Source organism: Talpa occidentalis, unplaced genomic scaffold, assembly GCF_014898055.3.
Source record: "Talpa occidentalis isolate TD23 unplaced genomic scaffold, MPIMG_talOcc4v2.1 talOcc4.15, whole genome shotgun sequence".
Lineage (NCBI taxonomy): Eukaryota > Metazoa > Chordata > Mammalia > Eulipotyphla > Talpidae > Talpa > Talpa occidentalis.
The window spans coordinates 16,326,306-16,345,437 of record NW_023601543.1 but is presented as its reverse complement, the minus strand read 5'-3'; the positions used below and the strand labels follow the sequence as shown (position 1 = coordinate 16,345,437).

The 19,132-nt window shown below is 35.9% G+C and overlaps 1 pseudogene; it reads right to left on the bottom strand.

Annotated features, from left to right (window-relative positions):
• Positions 1-1,852: 1,852 nt before the first annotated feature.
• The window catches only part of LOC119246468 (splicing factor U2AF 65 kDa subunit-like), a 134,853-nt pseudogene continuing 117,573 nt past the window's right edge, over positions 1,853-19,132 (bottom strand).

Below are 19,132 nucleotides of genomic sequence, written 5' to 3'. Positions count from 1 at the left end.
TAGCTAAGCTTTGGAAACAGCCCAAATGCCCAAAAATAGATGACTGGATCAAGAAGATGTGGTACATATATACCATGGAATATTACTCAGCATTCAAAAAAGATAAACACATGCAATTTGCAGCAACATGGATGGCGCTGGAAGGGATCATGCTCAGCGAAATAAGCCAAAAAGAAAAAGAAAAATACCGGATGGTCTCCACTCATAGCAGGAATCTAGAAAACTTAAATAAGGGACCAGGAAAATGAATAACTATAAGAAAGTGAAAATCAAAATCAACAAAAAACTATAGAACCAGAGACACTTTTTGGGGGCGGGGGTGGGAGGGAGGGATTGGGGTCAGAATGGGGGGGCTGCAATTGTATGGGGAATATAAAAATAAAATTTATTATTTAAAAAAAAAAGATTCTCAGAAGGAAATTAAAAAAAAATAAAGACATTGAATTGATCTTGTTAATTAGAAATTATATTTTAAATTCATTGATTATTTCATTCATTGAATTAGTCAACAATTGCTTGTTGTATTTACTATGCACCAGGCATTGTTAGGAAGTTTATGAAGATTTTACATTTATGAAGAAGATTAAATAAAAAGAAAGGAATAGAAAATCAGTGTGTGTTTGGTGGGGATAATTCTATTTGTATCGGTTGATCATGGAAGACTTATGTAAAAATATGATTTATATTATATATAATTGATCTTTGATAATGAGCAAAACAATTCAATAGAGAAAGGAGAGCCTTTTAATTAACAATATTGCTGGGTTTCAAATTTAAAAAAAAAAAAAAAAGAAAAAAAGAATCTAGAAACTAACCTACACAATTCACAAAAGCTAAATCAAAATAGATCATAGACTGAAATTTAAAACACCAAACCATTAAACTTTTAGAGATTAACATATGAGAAAATCTAGGTAACCTTGGGTTTGGCAATGAGTGTTTATAGATATACCACCAAAATCATGATCCATGTAAAACAAAATTAATAATGTGGACTTTATTAAAAATATATCCTGTGTTTGTTTCTATTAAGTGAATGGAAAGACAAGCCATATATTGGCAGAAAATATTTCTGAAAGAAATTGGCAAGTATTCTCTGAAAGAACTTTTATCCAATATATACAAAGAAATTCTACAACTTAGCAATAAGAAAATAAACAACCAACTTAAAAAATGGGTAACATACATCTGAAGATGTGTGAAACTATGCTTCTAAACCATATATGGTGTTGCAAACCAATGTTATCTCAATAAAAAATCATACAACATTTAAAATATGGGTAAAATTCACAAGGAGGATTTACAGATGTGAGAAAGCACATGAAAATACATCCATCATATGATGTCATGGAATTTCAAATGAAAGCAATGTGATTAGCACTACAGTTTTAAGGATGAGCAAAATCCAAAACACCTCTAAAAACAAATGCTGGAATAGTAACAGAAACAGGAATACAAAATGGTATAAACACTTTTGGAAGACAACTTGGCAATTTCTTACAAAGCTAAATATAGTCTTAACCATACAATCTAGTAATTTTGCTACCAGGTATTTTCCCAAATAAGCTGAAAAAATACATCCACAGAAAAAATCTGTACACACATGTTTTTAGCAGTTTACTTATATGTTTCTATATAACAAGGGAGGAGAGGCTGTTTGGGGAGGGGGCTATTAGGATCCTCACCTGTCTTGCTGTGTACACCCCTTCCCTCTTTGTCTGTGGGAGTGTGTATCTCTGTGGGCCTTTGTGCACACTTCTTCAGTACCCTCCCCAACACCCCCCCCCCTTAATAGCCGCCATTCCAAATGCTACGGCTATCACTCAGCTGTCATTTCTCTGCCCTTCGGCCTTCAGAGGGGGGGAAAGAGGCCACCCAGCTCTATCCCCACCACCCCCTTCCACTCTGCACCAAAGTCCCTGTGGGCCGGGGTCACAGGGCCCACAACTCTATTGGGAGTGACAACTCTATTGGGAAACTTGCCACTCGTCAGGCCCGGCATGGCTTTCTGGCAGTACAACACCAGAGGTGACCTCCACAAAGATTTTTCCACAGCCAGGCACCTCTATCCAGTCCACAGGCTGGGGGATCTCGGTGGACTTGATGGACTTGCTGTGATTGTCGCGCATGTCCTCCACGGTCTCCTTGTCCTCCTAGTTGTCCAGCGACTGCTAAGGCAGCACCGTGTTCGTGAGGCACAGCACCTTGGTTGGGTCGCTGCCTATCCACACCTGGGACTCCACCAGGCACGGTGTTTGCAGGGTCACTGGTCTGGTTGATGGTGCTCAGTGTGGCATTACCGGCGAGCAGCTGCTTTTCCCCCAGCTGCGTCACGTTCAGCCCTGCGTAGGCCTGGTGTGTGACGTTGATGTCCACATCACAGAAAGCGTAGCCCTTGGAGAGCCGTGTGGCACTCACTGTCCTTGACCAGGTTGAAGGCCTTAGGAGGCCAGATGCAGATCAGCAACTCCTTGACCTGACTCTTGTTTCAGTAGTTGGACAGGACCCTGATGAAGAGCTTGTGGGCCAAGTCAGGAACCATGGTGGATGTGACTCCAGCCCCGTAGACAGTGGGGTTTCTCCAAAATGCCAGGCAGGGGCTTGTAGTCGCGAGACCTGTGGGTGTTGAGCATCTAGCCCTGGAAAATGATGCCATGGAAGGCTATGGCCTAGGTCGTCTTGTTCACTGAGTAGAACTCCAAGAAGGCAAACTTCTTGTTCTGGTTAATCTGCACAGCCAACAAAGGGGTGTTGGGCGCCTGGATCAGTAAGCCCCCCCACCCCCACCCCGGGGGCATCTGCGCCATGAAATCCATTATGGCGAAAGGGGATGTTGCCCACATACATATGCTGGGTCTGTCTGGTCATCTGGCTGCCAACTGTGGGCACCAACATCGGAGCCATGGCCAGGCCATCCATCAGGGGTCATTGTGAGGAGAAAGGCGGTGGCTGGAATCTGGCCGGCACCCTGCACAAACTCGCACTGCTGGTGGGTGAGGTGCTCAAGGGCAAGCGGCCGCACAGCCCAGCGTTTTCAGACCTTCTTCTCATTGTGCAGGGAGTGAATCCGTCCACTGTGCTCCTCTTCTGTACTCCTTTTGCTTCCACAAGGCGGGTGCCAGGACGTGGGTGCTGCGCTGATTCCGTTTGCTCTGGTCCCGATTCAGCTAAGGTAAGTGATGGAGGTCATGGCTTCTGGAGCCACTGGACTTCACTTTCAGTGCGGGTTCTCCTTGTCTCGCTCTTGCTTTTCTGGTTGAGCGGCTGCTTGAGCTCGTCAAAGGCTGACATGTCCAGGCGGCCACTCAGGGCCTACTGCACCTCCTCCCTCCCTCACCACGCTGCCGGCCCACTCCGGCGGCTTCCAAAAATGATCTTATGAAAAAATTTAGGTAACATTAGTGTTGAGAAGTAGTAATCATGAGCTTTTGGAACCATGGAAGTATGAGTCTCAAATTAGTCATTCACTTATTATCTATGTAGCTTGAGGAAGTTTAGTTATGTTTGAAGTTCCATTTTCCCTACCGGTATACTTAGGATAGGTAATATTATCTGCCCCCTGGTGTTATGGAGAGAATTAATTGGAATACAATAAATATAGCACTTACCACAGTGCCTGAAACATAAATATTTGAAAGGCAGTAATACTAGTACTAGTACAAAAAAACTTAAGGAGAATTACTGTGCAAATAGTACAATCTCTCCTATGTAAAGAGTAGTGTATGAAAAGAGACTTTAATCATGTGAAAGTAACAAATATAGTTATGGATGGATGGTGGGATCATGGGTAATTTTTTTTCTTCTTTATGCTTTTGTGTAGATTATAAATTTTCTGCAAAAAGTATGTTGCTATAATCAAGAAAGAATACAGAAGAGAAATTTAATTCTAGTTATAATGTAAGTCGGTTGTATGCTTGCTTCTATTTTTCCATAATTCTCATTGTTATTATTTAACCTTATATAAGCCCTCTGCTTTTGGTCCATTATTGCTATCACTGGTATTTCAGGGCAAAAGAGTATTACCTCTTCCAACTATGTCTCTTCAATCTCTTCATTTCTAAATTTAAAAGTACAGAGTATAGGTACAATTTTTGTGAGATCTAGGACAAAACATTTGCAGAATTGTGAACAGGGTCTGTCTCTCATTGAATTTTGATTGAATTACCAAACCCCACAATATGTGTAGGAAGAGGAGATATAGTTGCTATATTTTCCCTCTTCAGTGACTCTTTCAGTCCCTTCTTAGAACTTGAAGAGGCAAAGAAGTCACTAAGGATTTTTGATAAAAGAAAATCATTTACACTTTGAGATGAACAGAAAATCATGGAAAGACAATGAGAGTGAATGAATATAAAGTGATAACAAGTGTTAAGGAAATTGGATGGTAAAAGAACATAGGTTAGCACACACTGTGCTAGACCATCACTAAATCAATCTGTCAGATAACAGAATGTGGCAGATGGGTGCAATAAACACCTATGTTTGGAGAACTTAAAGACAGTGCATGTAATGTTATTACTGGTCAAAAGGTACTGATGGGACTAGTTGCTGGTGGAGTGCATCAACTGAGCAAGTAGTCAGAATGGACCAAATAGAATTGGGTAATACATAGAAAAGAAATTACTATGTTCTGTTTCTTTTCTGTTTCCTTACATTTTGTATGTTTCTTGGCAGTTCACCTGTGTGGTGAAATTCCAACATTGTCTCTATATATCTGTATGCCATTAATGGCATCAGATTTAGCTTCTTATTATTTGGTTTTATACACAGTGTTTTGGATTATTTTGACTTTACCACCTATTACTTCACTGTATACATGGACTAATTCGAGTTAGGATCATTAGGTGAACTACACTCTTACTCAACATATGAGACAGTCTGTACAATAAACAGTGGAGTAAGGTGGAGGACTGACTACAGATGCCTTGATGTTGATGGATGTGGTGAAGAAGTATGAACCTCTAACTGAGTCATGTGCAGTGTTCTAAACCAATGCTACCTAATAAAAATATGACAGAGAAATTTTTATAATTATAAAAATAATTTGGTGATGATTGAGGTATTTGGCCCTTTAGAAATACTCATAGGAAGGGCCTCCCCAGTGGTGCAGCGGGTTGAATGCAGTGCTGTGAAGCTGTCCATAGCCTCTGCAGCGTGGGTTCGATGCCCAGCTGGCCAGGGAGATACCCACATGGTGTGGCAGACCTCTCCTGTCTCGCCCGCTGCTCCCCTCAGCGGTGTTTTTGGTCGTCTGCCTGTTCTGCTCCCCGTTCTGTCTCTGGTGAATTCTCTCACCCTCCCGTGCCTCTGGCCTATAGCCCAGTTCTTGTATAAATAAAAATAAATCCTTTAAAAAAAAAGAAATATTTATAGGAATATTGCAGGTTATTTTCTTTGGGAAGCAAATTTTATGAAGGAGCTTTGGCTTCAGAAAGTTTATTACAATGTGATCTCTAGGACAATATATGTCAGGGAGTGAAGGAAACATTGCTGGGCAGAAAGGAAAGAATACTGAATCAGTTGCAGATGATCCTGTGGGGAACTATGAGATTGGCATGACCTCTCAGAGCTGTCTTGAATTGAGAAGAGGGAAACTGGATTTTAATACCCATTCATCAACCAGTCACTGAATGTTAGCTGTTCCATATAAAGGAATAGAAGCTGTTTTCAGAATAAGTTTTGAAAGTGTATGCATTTGACACCCATTGGGTACCTAATGCTCACAGCAGATGGAAGAACAAATGTTTCAGTCCTAGAGGTAGGGAGGATGTTATGGGCAACACATCACAGTATCCACTACAAGATATGCACATGTATATGTATAAACTTCTATAAGTTTGGCAATTAAGAAAAACTCCTAAGCAGAGTTCACAAAAGTAGAATTTTTTAAAACAATATTAATGTTAAGTGGTTCATATAATAATATACAACCTGGAAAAATATTAAAAACTTGTAACATTGCCTCACTAAATAATGAACAATAGTATGTTGAATTTATTCTTATCTTCTTGCATGAAAGACTAGCTACCTAAGTTATGTGCTCGATTTATACATATAGCATATATTTTACACTGGATGAAATAGACCAATTCATTTGGTTGATGTCATACTATAATAAAATCATTAATTTGGCCCTTAATTTCATAGTTTGTGCTTCCTTTATTGTCATGTGTAGGGTTCAATTCATCCAAAATACACTTAGGAAGAAACTATTGTGTGACTCGCACTATGTTAGCTATGAGGGCTAATAATGTAAACAAGAAACAGGCCCTACTTCCACTACTTTCAAGGATTTCAAGCTAGTATATCTGATTTTCATGGTAAACACCTATATATTATCATTTGAATTAGATGCTGTGATAGGCGAAATTCTAAAAACAATACTCCTATATCTCATGCCCATGTGATATATCACTGCATGATTTGCTCACTATCTCTCCCTCTGTCTCCATATCTGTAAAGAGAGATATGTTTGTCATAGCTTAGTAGGGAGATTATCTGGGTGAGTCTAATCTAATAACAACGTGCTCTCTTAAAAGCAGACACATTTATTATACTGGTAGGAAAATATGAAGGCGTAGATTCAAAATGCAAAAAATTCAAAAAGTTGATTTGTCATTGTGGGCTTAAAGATGGAGAAATCATGTTCCAATAAATGTTGACAACCTTTAGTTGCTGAGGTAAGCTTCTGTCTGATAGTTAAAAATGAGGAATATCAGTCCTACAACAATACACAAAAAACTTAATCCAGTCAATTCTTGAATGAACTCAGCAATCATTATCCCCCCAGAGTCTCCAAATAAGAGCATATTCCAGAAAAAACCCTTGATTTTAGCCTTGTGCGACTCTAGAAGAGAACCCAATTGAACCAAGTCAGGCTTCTGATCTACAGAACTATCAGATAATACATTCTGTCACTCTAAGTCACTATAAATGTGGTAGTTTGTTACACAGCAAGAGAAAACTAGCACATGTCAGATAAATGATGATGAATACAGAAATTGAATATTGTGCTTTAAATCAGGGTGAGGAGTAAGATGCAGATAACAGGTGATGTAATGAATGGCAGAGTAAGGAACTCTGAAAATCCTCTACTCCATGAAAGCATAATAAATACTAAGGGAAACTCAAAATCTCTTTTTTCAGAAATCTGATAATTAACAGAAGATATGTAGCAATCTGAGGAACATTTATTTAAGACAAACAGAGTATCAGTAAGAAAAATAAGCTTTATAACATTGTACCTTCTTTGATTTTTGTTTACTCCACCTACAACATGGTAGAATAGAGAGGTTGGGAGCTCCTTTTCCCCTAAAAACAACTATAAAAATAATATATGCTGAAAGGAAGACTCAGAAGTTCTCCTAGAGTCCCAAGACTTTCCCATGGAGAACTCAAAATCTAAAGTTGGTGACTGCTGAGGAGGGGTGAGAGAAAGTGAAGGGGAAAGTGACTGGGAGAGTAGATACCCCAGCCAACAAATACAAGGCACTCTGAGGCACTGTGAATTCACCCAAGGAACTTTGCATGAAAATAGTTCAGTCACACATGGACACAGGCCTGACCTGAAAGAATTGGACCATCATGACCCATGCAGGCAAGGAAAGCTCTCCCCCGACCCCTTTCCAGAAGATCAAAGAGTTTCCAGGGCTCCATCACAGTTCCAGTAAAAGAGAAAAGGACTAGAAAGTATCAAGTGGTCATGCAGAGCTTGAAGCCCTGTATCTCTATTGGCAATCACTGTCCATACTCTCCTACTCCCAGTTCGCATAAACTACCAATCTGTTTTCTCTGTCTCCATGGACTTGCCTAATCTAGATATTTTGTGCAAATAAAATCACACAATGTGTGACTTTGTGGTGTCTTTGGTGTTGGTTAATTTTGGCCTCATAAAATGTGTTTGGATGTGTTCCTCTTTCTCAATATTCTGAAAAAGTTTGAGAAGTATATGTATTAACTCATCTTTGAAGATTTGGTAGAACTCACAATGTGAAACCATCTGCTCCTGAACTTTTTTTTTTTTTTTTTGGAGACTTTTGATTAGAGTTTCCATTTACTTGCTTGTAATTGGTCTGGTCAGATTTTCTATTTCTTCCTGATTTAGTCTCAGATGATTGTATATTTTTAAAAAATTGTTCATCTCTTCTACATTCAAATTACTAGCATACAACTGTTCATAACAATCTCTTAAAATTCTCTGAATTTCTGAAATGTCTCTTGTAAGTTCTCTTTTGTTTCTGATTCTATTTATTTGCATTTCTCCCTTTTTTCCTTTGTTAGCCTAGGTAGAAACTTGTCTGTTTTATTTAATTTTTCAAAGAACTAGCTTTTGGTTTCATTACTATTTTGGTCTGTCTTTTTAATTTCTATTTCATTTATTTCTGCTCTAGTTTTTATTATTTCCATCCTTCTAACTTTTGGTTACATTTTAGAATCTTTTTCTAATTCTTTAAAGTGAGAGAGAAAATTATTTATTTGAGTTCTTTTCTGTTTCCTGATGTGGGTCTTTATTGCTATATTTCACTCTTTGAACTGCTTTTGCAGTATCCCCTACTTCTGTTAGGTTGTGTAGAAATTATATAAGAAAAGATGGTCCAAGTAGGCAGAGAAAAAGGAAAGCTTAAGGATGTACCAAAATGAATTACTAGAGGTCAAAATCACTGTAACAGAATAAAGATTGCTTCTGGTGATCTTATTAAAGATTGGATATGTCTGAAGAAAGAATCTCTGAGCTTGAGTATATATGAATAGAAACCTCAAATACTGAAAAGAGAACAAAGGCTGAAAAATAATATTCCAGAGCCTCCCCTGGTGGTATAGGTGGTTGAGTGTAGCGCTGTGAAGCTGTCCACAGCCTCTGCAGTGCAGGTTCAATTCCTGGAGTGGCAGACCTCTCCTGTCTCACCCACTGCTCCCCTCAGCACTGTATTTCATCAGTCTGCCTGTTCTGTGCCCCGCTCTGTCTCTGGTTAATCCTCTTACCTTCCTGCACATCTGGCCTGTACCTTGGTTCTTGTATGCATGAATAAATAAATTTAAAATATTACAGTGGGGGTGGGGGAAGCAAATATTGTTTAAAAATAAAAAAAACATAAAAAATTGAAAAAATATTACAGTATCAGACAACTGCAAAATGTGTAAACTGTGCATATTGGGAGTACCAGAAATAAAAGAACAGAAGATCTATTTGAAAAAACAATAACTGAGAATTACCTCAAATTAATGTTATACAACAAACCACAGATCCAGGAAGTTTAGAGAATACCAATATTAGCATATTCCCTTATTCCCAAAACACTACACCTAACGATATCATTTTCAAACCAAATAAACCAAACATAAAGATAAAATTCCTGATCAAAGTCAGATTTAAAAAAAAAACTTAAACTATATATTAACAACAGAGGTAACAATTATATCAAGCTTCCCAGAAGCCATAAAATCAAGGAGAGACAAGAGTACATAAAAAAAGGAACAAAACAAAAACCCCAATAACCTAGAATTCTGTACCATATTAAATTATCCTTTGAATTTCGAGAGGTAAATCATAAAAGCAATATGCCTAAATAAGATATACCTCATGAAATAGAATGCGATAGCTATGTTTTATTTAAGCCTCATGGTAAGCACAAAATATAAACTTGCAGTATATTCACAAAAGATTAAGAGAAGGGAATTAGAAACTTATTTTTATTTTAAGGATATGCATGAGCTCAGAGTAAAGTTATAGTAAAAGACATCTAATGGAAGTTGAAAGCGAAAGAGAACAGAGGTTGCTATACTTATAGCAGACAAAATAGTCTAAGTAAAAAATGCAAATGAGGGAAAAATGGAATTACACAGTGAGAAGAGTGTTTATTCATCAAAGTGATATAATAGCATGAATATGCATCCAACATTGGAACAACTAAATATATGAAGCAAAATGGTAACAGATCTGAAGGGAGAAATATGCAACAATACCATAATAGAAGGGGATTTAATTCTGCATTTCTAGTAATGAATAATCATCCAGAAAGAAAATTAATATGGAAGCATTCAATTTGAACTATATTTTAGACTAGGCAATAAATTAAAATTATTTGAGTTAGATTCTTGATTTTTTCCTCATCTTTATAGTTTCTTGGGAAATTTGATCAGTTTGCATGAGAATAAGCCACATTTCATGAAATGTTTTTCTTTTTTTTTTTAATGCATACAAGAACTGGGGGATTGGCCATAGGTTTCGGGGGGGGGGGGTGAGAGTATTCACCAGTAACACCAGAGATAGAACAGGTGGATCTACTGAAATACACTGTTGAGGGGAGCAGCATGGAGACAGGACAGGTCTGCTACGCCATGTGGATCAGCTCCCTGTCTGGGGATCGACCTCATGCCTCAGTGGCTGGCACTAGCTTGATAGTGCTGAGACTTTAACCGCTGCACCACCAGGGAGGCCCTGAAATGTTTTTCTAATATACTCTTGTTATTTTTTTCATACTAAAAATTTATTTATATAAAAAATGGAAAGTCTCTTTACAAAGAAGAGAGAATCAGATAGTAATTGAATGTACAGGTTCACTTCAACTCTTAACAAGTGAGATTAATGAACATGGATCTTTTGACTTCTGTTTGACATTTCTTTTCACAGTCAGATAAACTGAAAAAATAATTGGTACACCTTTTCTCTTGTTACCTAGATTCAATAGTTCCCTATGATTGTAAATAATCATCTAAAAATTTACCTGTGAACAAAGCAAGGATTTTATGAAATTTTGACATATCTGTTACATGAATAGGTTCTCTGGGTCACTCATTATAAAGACAGACAAAGGATTTTGGTAAAGTTTATATGCTTTTCAGAGTGTTTTTTTTTTTGTACTCAAGATACTAAATTCTTTTATATAAAAATGTTTTTTGAACAGTACATTTATATATAAGCAGCACTGCTCATTATGTTTCTATTTTGAGCACTTTGGATCTTCCAAGACTGCTGTTTCTTTCATATGCTTTAATCACATTTGCTATATAGAATAAATCTGCTTTCATTTTTCTGACATATTGTTATAAGAGATTCTTGCTTTTTCCCCAAGGCAGTACATAGCTCTAATATTTTGGTTATTTACTATAGGTAGTATCTTCACTATTAAATGACAGTGTTGAGAAATAGCAGTCTATGATATTTTACTTTGATTTTGACTGGCTTACTACCTACATGATAGCATAACTTAGTTTGATAATTTAGTGAATATTAATTTAGATTGGGTGTCCATTGCAAATGCACTGTGCAGTATTATTATTAGTATTATTGTTTTTCATTGTGTGATATATTGAACAAAAGAATGTAGCAAGTTAGTAGATTGGGAAATGTTTTATCATCCCAAAAGATGGTTTAATACTAGTTATTTAGCTTTATAGTTTTGGAGGGAGAGCAAAATATATTTTTCATGTGTGAAATGTATAGCTACCATAACATTCTTGTTACCCTTGAGATACTCAATAAATATTAATTGCTTGAGATATAACAACCTTTGTTGTGTTGTCTATCCAAGTCTCATTGATATTCTCAAAGCGCTATTAGTTCCATTATATCTGTATCTATATTTTCTGTAGAAGTAAAAAGGCTGATTGTGTGAATAGGCAGAATAGGTTTGATGGTACAAGATTAGTGAGATAATTTATTACAGAAACATTTCTTGAATCACTGATGTCAATACAGAACATTTGACATGTTTCCATAGTAACATGATTTGTTCCCATTACTTTGAACACAGACTAAACAAAACACAGTGTAGCTTTCCAGTTTTCTTGTGCTACCTGTTTATCTGGGAGACAGAACAGGAATTAATATTTTTCACAATTCAAAAGATACGGAAATTCAGGGTCACAACTCTGGATATATGAGTGTCCATAAACTGAAATCATGTAGTTCCTTACTTGTGTGACTGATATTTGCTTGGTTGGTTGTGCGAAATATACTTACATGCAGTTTGAAAGTTTTTTCCCCCAGGATTCACTGTTAAGTCTGTATATTCTTGTAGTGTTATTGCATTTTTAATATTTTGAAATAGAAATATATTTGTAAATAAAGTTAACTGATCATAAAATGTGATGTTGCAGTATTTAGGTATATATACAGGAGATTAAGACTGCCCATAATATATCTCAACTCTTTAGCTCCCTTAGTAACTAAAATTTACTTATTCAGAAATCATATTAGAGGTACAGATTACTTTGGGTCCTCTGTAGGATCATTGTGCATAAGGTATATCAAACTCTGAAAGGAAAACTCTTATGTACTAGTCAGTTCACCTGTCTAATTAAATCACTTGAGAACTGCAAGCATAAGATTTAAATTAAATGAATAAATTCTGTCCCTGGTTTAACAGTTGTATAAAAGTATTACTGCAGCCAGAAATTCATTGACTATTAATGAAGCTTTTAACAATCCACTGGCTAGACTGTCCTTTTAACTAGCAAAATCTGACCTTTAAATGGATACTATCCTGTTAAATTGTTTTATGTTATATTTTCATAACATTCTTTTTCTTTCTTGGCACATAAAGTACTTTCTAGTTTTGAAAAACATGCATTTTCTAGAAGATAATCATAAAAATTTAAAGTGGAAATATACAATTAATTTCAGTTTAAAACAACCAAAAGAGATATGGACCAAAGTCATTAAAGAATCTTGTTTACTGGATTTATTATCTTTTCCACCAAGCTCATTAAGAAAGAGTCCAGCAAAGGGCTAAGGTCTCAATTAATTTTAATGGGTATGACCAAGGTTTAATAAAGTGTGTGTTTTAATTGCTTTGAGAGTAGGCTAAATTGTAGCCTTGGTTTGCTATTGATAGAAATGAGATTCTGATCAAGAGGTACAAAATAGTTTTCTAAGAGAAACTGACAAAGCTGGTAACCTATGGAAAATAATATTGGTTTGTTTAGAAAAAAATTGACATAAGCTTCAAAAATAAGTGAAGAAAACTGGCTACTAGTTAAATATAAAATGAGTTTTCAAATACAGATGCTGATCCAGATTTAGCAGGTGGTGGATACAAAATCTCATCTGCCATCACATTGTTTGCCATTATATAGGTAAACCATCCAAGGCTCTGAATATCTATGTCATGGATAGCAAGCTGTAATATTTAAAAGCTGTCCAAAATGGCATTCTGCAGCCTTCAGTAATTAAAGTAGCCAGTCATACATTTTGATGGGACCAAGGTGTTTCTTTTCCAACATGGTATTGCATAAATATTTTCTTTTGAGAGGTTTTCAGCTTGATTCAAGTAGGTACCTTTAAGATGAATACTATAATGAATTGATTCATCTTCAGCAACATTAGCTAAACAAAATTGGCAAAACATTTTAGACATTTTGGAAATGACAGAAAAACAAAACAACACATTTAGAGGAGCCCTTCTTTATCCTCAGTAGATTCTTGTGTTAACTCTCAGATACTTAATTTTAGTGAAGGGAAGAGCACACTTCCTAGAATGCTACTACGGGAAGTTCTATCTTTTAAAATTAACCATGGTTTTCACTACTAAAAATATGTTTTTTTCAGTTTTTCTTTAACTACCAAATGTGATTAACTCAAATCTTTAGAACACAGTGATAAGAAGCTAATGTGTGCATAGATGTTTGTGTGTGAATATGTGTTCTGGGGGGTGTGGGTAATTTTATGTGTCAAGTTGGCTAGGCTCTGGTGCACAGTTGTTTGGTCAAGTACTTGATTAGATGCTACTGTGAAGATATTTTAACATGTGATACAAATTTACAATCAGTTGTCTTTAAAGAAGATAATCTTCCATAATTCATGTGGATCTCATCCAATCAGCGCAAGACCTTAAGAGCAAAGACTGAAGTTTCCCAAAGAAGAAATGCTGCCTGAAGACTATAGCATGGAAATCATGCTTGGTTTTCCACTTTGTTGACCTGTCCTACAGATTTTGATCTCAAAACTGCAGCATAAACTCTTACCCAAATTTCCATCCCTCCAGATTTCTTAGTTGTCAGCCTCTGTAATCATGTTCTTGTGATCCAGTTCCTTAAAAGAAGTTACTCTACACAGATAAAAAAAATATAGATATGATAAGGATACATACCTACTGGTTCTGTTTTTAAGGAGAATCTTGACTGATATAGAGGTTATGCTAACTTTGCCCTAGACATGTAATCTCACCAAGATGGTGTTTTATCCAAAGGGCAGGCAGAATATGTAGGCATGGATGGCATGGCATAAACCAGTGATCACTGGAAAATATCAATGTTTTTGTTCTCCTTCCAGAGTGTCTGGCATGGAAAAAAAAGAGTACAACAGAAAAACAAAGATTTTAAAAATAGCCTCAAACTCCAAATTAAATGACATTTTTAAACACCATTTTTTATTTAAATAAAGGTTTAACATTCAACTTTGAAAACTGGCAGGGATTGGGGAGTCTAGTAAATGGCAGTTAATTTTTTTTATATATCAAGCATACTTGTACCGGACACACTGTTAAGGAAATTTCTGTCTTAGGTCTTCTTAACTACTTATTATGACTTCTGCATTGCTTGGGATTTATTTTGAATTGACATCCATATCCATCTTGCCTTGGCAAACAAATAAGTATAAAGATTAATCATTTCTTGGATGCTTTGTATTTTGGGTCTGTGACTTCTCCCGAGGGTGTACTAGTTAGTACAGTGGACTTGAGTTATTTTGCATTAACTATGACATTAATGCCAAAAGTGTGTCTGTATTTTTGGCACTCAGGCTGAACTAGGAAGTAACTGTGGAATCATCACAGATAGTTGTAAATGATATGTGAAATTTAAAAAGTCTCTGGCCAGAGTATTCAGAGAATGCAGAGAGGAAATGTTGTATAGAGCTGTTATTATGGTTTAGTTTATGCATATCTCAATATGCTGACAATTCAAGAAAAGGAAGACTGAAGTCCAGCAAATTTTGGAGTACTAACCTGTATTTCATTCCATTCTAGTCTCTTATTTTTTTCCAAAAATTATGTGATAGATGGTTTAATTGTGATAATTAAAAATAACAGTAAATATTCATGCTTAAGTCTCTAGAGACAAGCAGGGAAATAAAGTGCATGGAATTTTTGAGAGGTTCATTTACTCTAAGCAAGGTCTTTATCATTATCTTCTAAGCAAATAACCTACATATTACATGTCTATTTGCCCCCAATTTTCTTGTCTCCCATGTCTTTGTCTTTTTATGTATGATCAATGGTACTGCAGAATGTGTTAACTTGTTTTCTGTTGATTTAGTAAATTGAGTGAAATAAGCAATTAGTTTGTGAAAAGAACAGAGTCAAGCAGTTGTTTCATTAAATCATTATTTTTCTTAGCCCAAGATCAGGTCACTCTTTTAGGAGAGTCTTTCTGATACCTCAAAATATAGTGTTGGGCCTCCCTGGTGGCGCTGGTGGTGAGTGCAGCGCTGTGAAGCTGTCTGCAGCCTCTGCAGTGCCAGTTCGATCCCCGCTGGCCTCGGAGCAACCCACATGGTGAGCAGACCTCTCCTGTCTCACCTGCTGCTCCCCGCAGCAGTGTATTTTGTCAGTCTGCCTGTTCTGTTTCCGCTCTGTCTCTGGTGAATCCTCTCACCCTCCCACGCATCTGGCTCTCGTATAAATAAAAATAAATCTTTAAAAACATATATATATATAGTGTTTGAGTTCCAAAACTTCCCTTTTAACTTTTATTTCATTTCTTTCTAATTTGATTTTTATTATTTCTGTTCTACTAACTTCGAATTTATTTGTTTTTCTATTCTATAATTCTATGCCCTTTCTTGTTTCTTGATGTGTACATGTATTGCCATATATTTCCCATTTAGTACTTCTTTTCCTGTACCATAACTGTACTAATATTTTATGTTTTAATTTTCACTTGTCTCCAGGGTTTTATTTTTCTATTTTGATATCCTCATTAAACCAATACTCATTCACTAGTATGTTGTTCAGTATCCACACAATTTTGATGTTCTCAAAACATTAAAAATAGATATACCCTACTACCCAGCAATTCCACTGCTGGTCATATGTATGAAGAATAAAAAAAATCACTAATTCAAATTGATATATGTACCCTTATGTTCATTGGAGTGGTATTTATAATAACCAAATTATGGAAATCACCTAAATGCCCACTGACACAACAATGGACTTAGAAGATGTGCTATATATACACAATTGTGTAATACTCAGATATAAAAACAGATGAACTCTTGCCATTTGTCATAGGTGTAACTGGAGGCAATTATGTTAAGTGAATTAAGTCAGAAGTAAATAAATAATGGATTTCACACATATGTGAAATATACAGAAAACAAAAACTCATAAACCAAAAAAAAAAAACAAAACAATGAAACTGACAAAATTAAACAAAATAAATTCTAGAAATATGACTACAGAGTTGAAGCTACTGGAAGGGTTGGGAACAAAGGTGGAATGGGGTATAATTGCCAATGGTACAGTACTATAGGTGCTTAGATGGTGAGGTTGGTGTGGTAACATAGATCTGATGAAATATGAATCTATTCCCCTAAATCATACAGTATTTTTAACTGATATACTGAAAATGGGGAAAAATATAAACACATCTATAGAAAAAAAACAAAAAACAGAGCAGTGAACACTGAGGAAAAGGAACCCTCTTACACTTTTGGTGAGGTGGGAATGTAAACAGTTAAGCCTCTAAAGAGAACAGTATGGAGGTTTCTCAAAATATTGAAAACAGATTTACCATATTATCATGTGTTTCCACTTCCAGGTATCTACCCAAGAATAATAATAAAAAAATAATTCGAAGGGACATAGGTACTCCAATGTTCATTGCAGCTCTATTTACAATAGCCAAGTAATGCAAACAGCTTAATTATCCAAGGACAGATGCATGGATTAAGACAATGTGGCATATATATTATGTGAACAATGGAATACTACTCAGCCAGGAAAAAGACAAACTCTTGAGATTTAGGAGAACATGGGTGGGTCAGAAAGTGAAAGACAAATACCAGATTGTTTCACTTATATGTAGACTATAGAAAAATAAAACAAAGGGTCAGACAAAACCAAAACAGTAACAAATCCTAGAAGTCTGATGATAGAATTGAGACTACCAGAGGGGGAAAAGAGGGGAAGAACAGGGTGGAGGGAGTCCAATGGAATATTTTGGAGGACTACGGGTGCATTGGTGGAGGTTGTGATGTGGTGGCTTACATCAGGATCTCAAGCGGATATTAGCATGGCCATGTTCCTTATCATTGCCAAGATATGGCAATAACCAAGATGTGAAAACATATGTCCATCAGCAGATAAATAAAAATGAGTGTAGTATATAAGTGTAGTATATACATTCAATATAATGCTATCCAGCATTTTGAAAACAAGGAATTAGCAATGTGCTACAATGTGGAAGAGCCTTGATAACATTATGCCTAGTGATATAATCCAACCACAGAAAGATAAATATTGCATGATTCCACTTATGTGCAGTACCTATAATAGTCAAATTCATAGAATCAAAGCATGAAATGGTAGTTCTCAGGAACTAAGGGAAGGGGGAAGTGAGAATTACTAATGGAATATAATATTTCATTCAAGCAAAATGTATTGACCCTGGAAATCTTCTGTATATCATTTATGTATAGTCAGCAATAATGTATTATGTACACTTTAAAATTTGGACAGTAGAGCTCATAGATAATATTCTTACCATAATAAAATTTGATGATGATGAAATAGTGCATATTGTTTTATATAAAAGTTGAGCTAAATATTAAATGTTATACTAGACATTTTATTTTATTTTAAAGATTTATTCACCTACACGAGACCTGAGGCATGGACCAGAGGTATGGGGGGGTGAGAGGTTTCACCATAGACAGAGCGGGGAGCAGAACAGGCAGATGGACTGAAAGCACTGCTGAGGGGAGCAGCAGGCGCAACAGGAGAGGTCTGCCGCACCATGTGGGTATCTCCCTGGCCGGCTGGAAATCAAACCCGCACCTTAGAGGCTGTGGACAGCCTCATAGCGCTGGGATCAACCCGCTGCGCCACGAGGAGGCCCCTAGACATTTTAAAAACACTTATTTTTATAAATGATATTATTACCTTCCCTAAAATATGAAAATAAAATTTTTCATATATTGTTTTATAAGAGAAAGTTTCACCTACATTAACTATTGTGTAAAAAAAGTTGTTGTTTTTCTCCTATATCTAGAGCTCTAGAAATATTTGAAGGGATGGGCTACAATGGGGACATTTATAGAAATTATGCAAGAGCAGGTTATAAAGTAAGGGTAATACTATTTTCTCAATGGGGTAAATTTCTATGCTTTCACTAAAACTAAGCATAAAAACTTTCATATAGGATCAACAAGTCCATTTGGCAAAAATGGGATGACAACTCACTCCTGGAAAATCTATTTCCCTATCTTAGATCCATAATATATTTCCAATATAATTTTAGGTATTTGCATAAATCATATCTAAAGATGAAGTAATAAAAATGGAATATGAAATCAGGAAACAGCTACAGTCATTTAATATGACACATTTTGAACATAGGAAGATGAAAATGACATGCTTGACCTTAAAATGCAACTGTCCTTTTTATAGATCATTCTGTTTGTGTTAGGAATGTCAATCAAGTATTTCATGAATATATTTCAGCAAGCTATGAAATTTGATTAAAATTTAATATAGTCTCACTTCTTCCCTAAGTCTGAATGAATTTAGATGGGCAACTATCTGTGAAATTATTTTACTTGTTAATTGTTCATGATTTATATATGAAGGGAAGTTTTACTTTGTTTAAAACTGATGGAAATTATATTAATTTGATGGCAATTTTATCACTTACATATTCCTAACACAATGTATAATAAGAGAGTTATTAATGATTAGTACATTTTCTTTGGGAAAGTAAGTGCACACACACAGAAAACACAATCACACATACAAACACACTTGGGAAAATTCATTATTTCCAGAATACCATTATGTAAAATGGCGCTAAAAGTGTTAGCTTAATGAACACAGATATTATGAAAATTCATGAATATTTGTAAATTGTGTGATATTGAAATCTGATAAAAACAAAAGAACATTTGGTGTTGTTTACTATTGGAAGCTGTCTG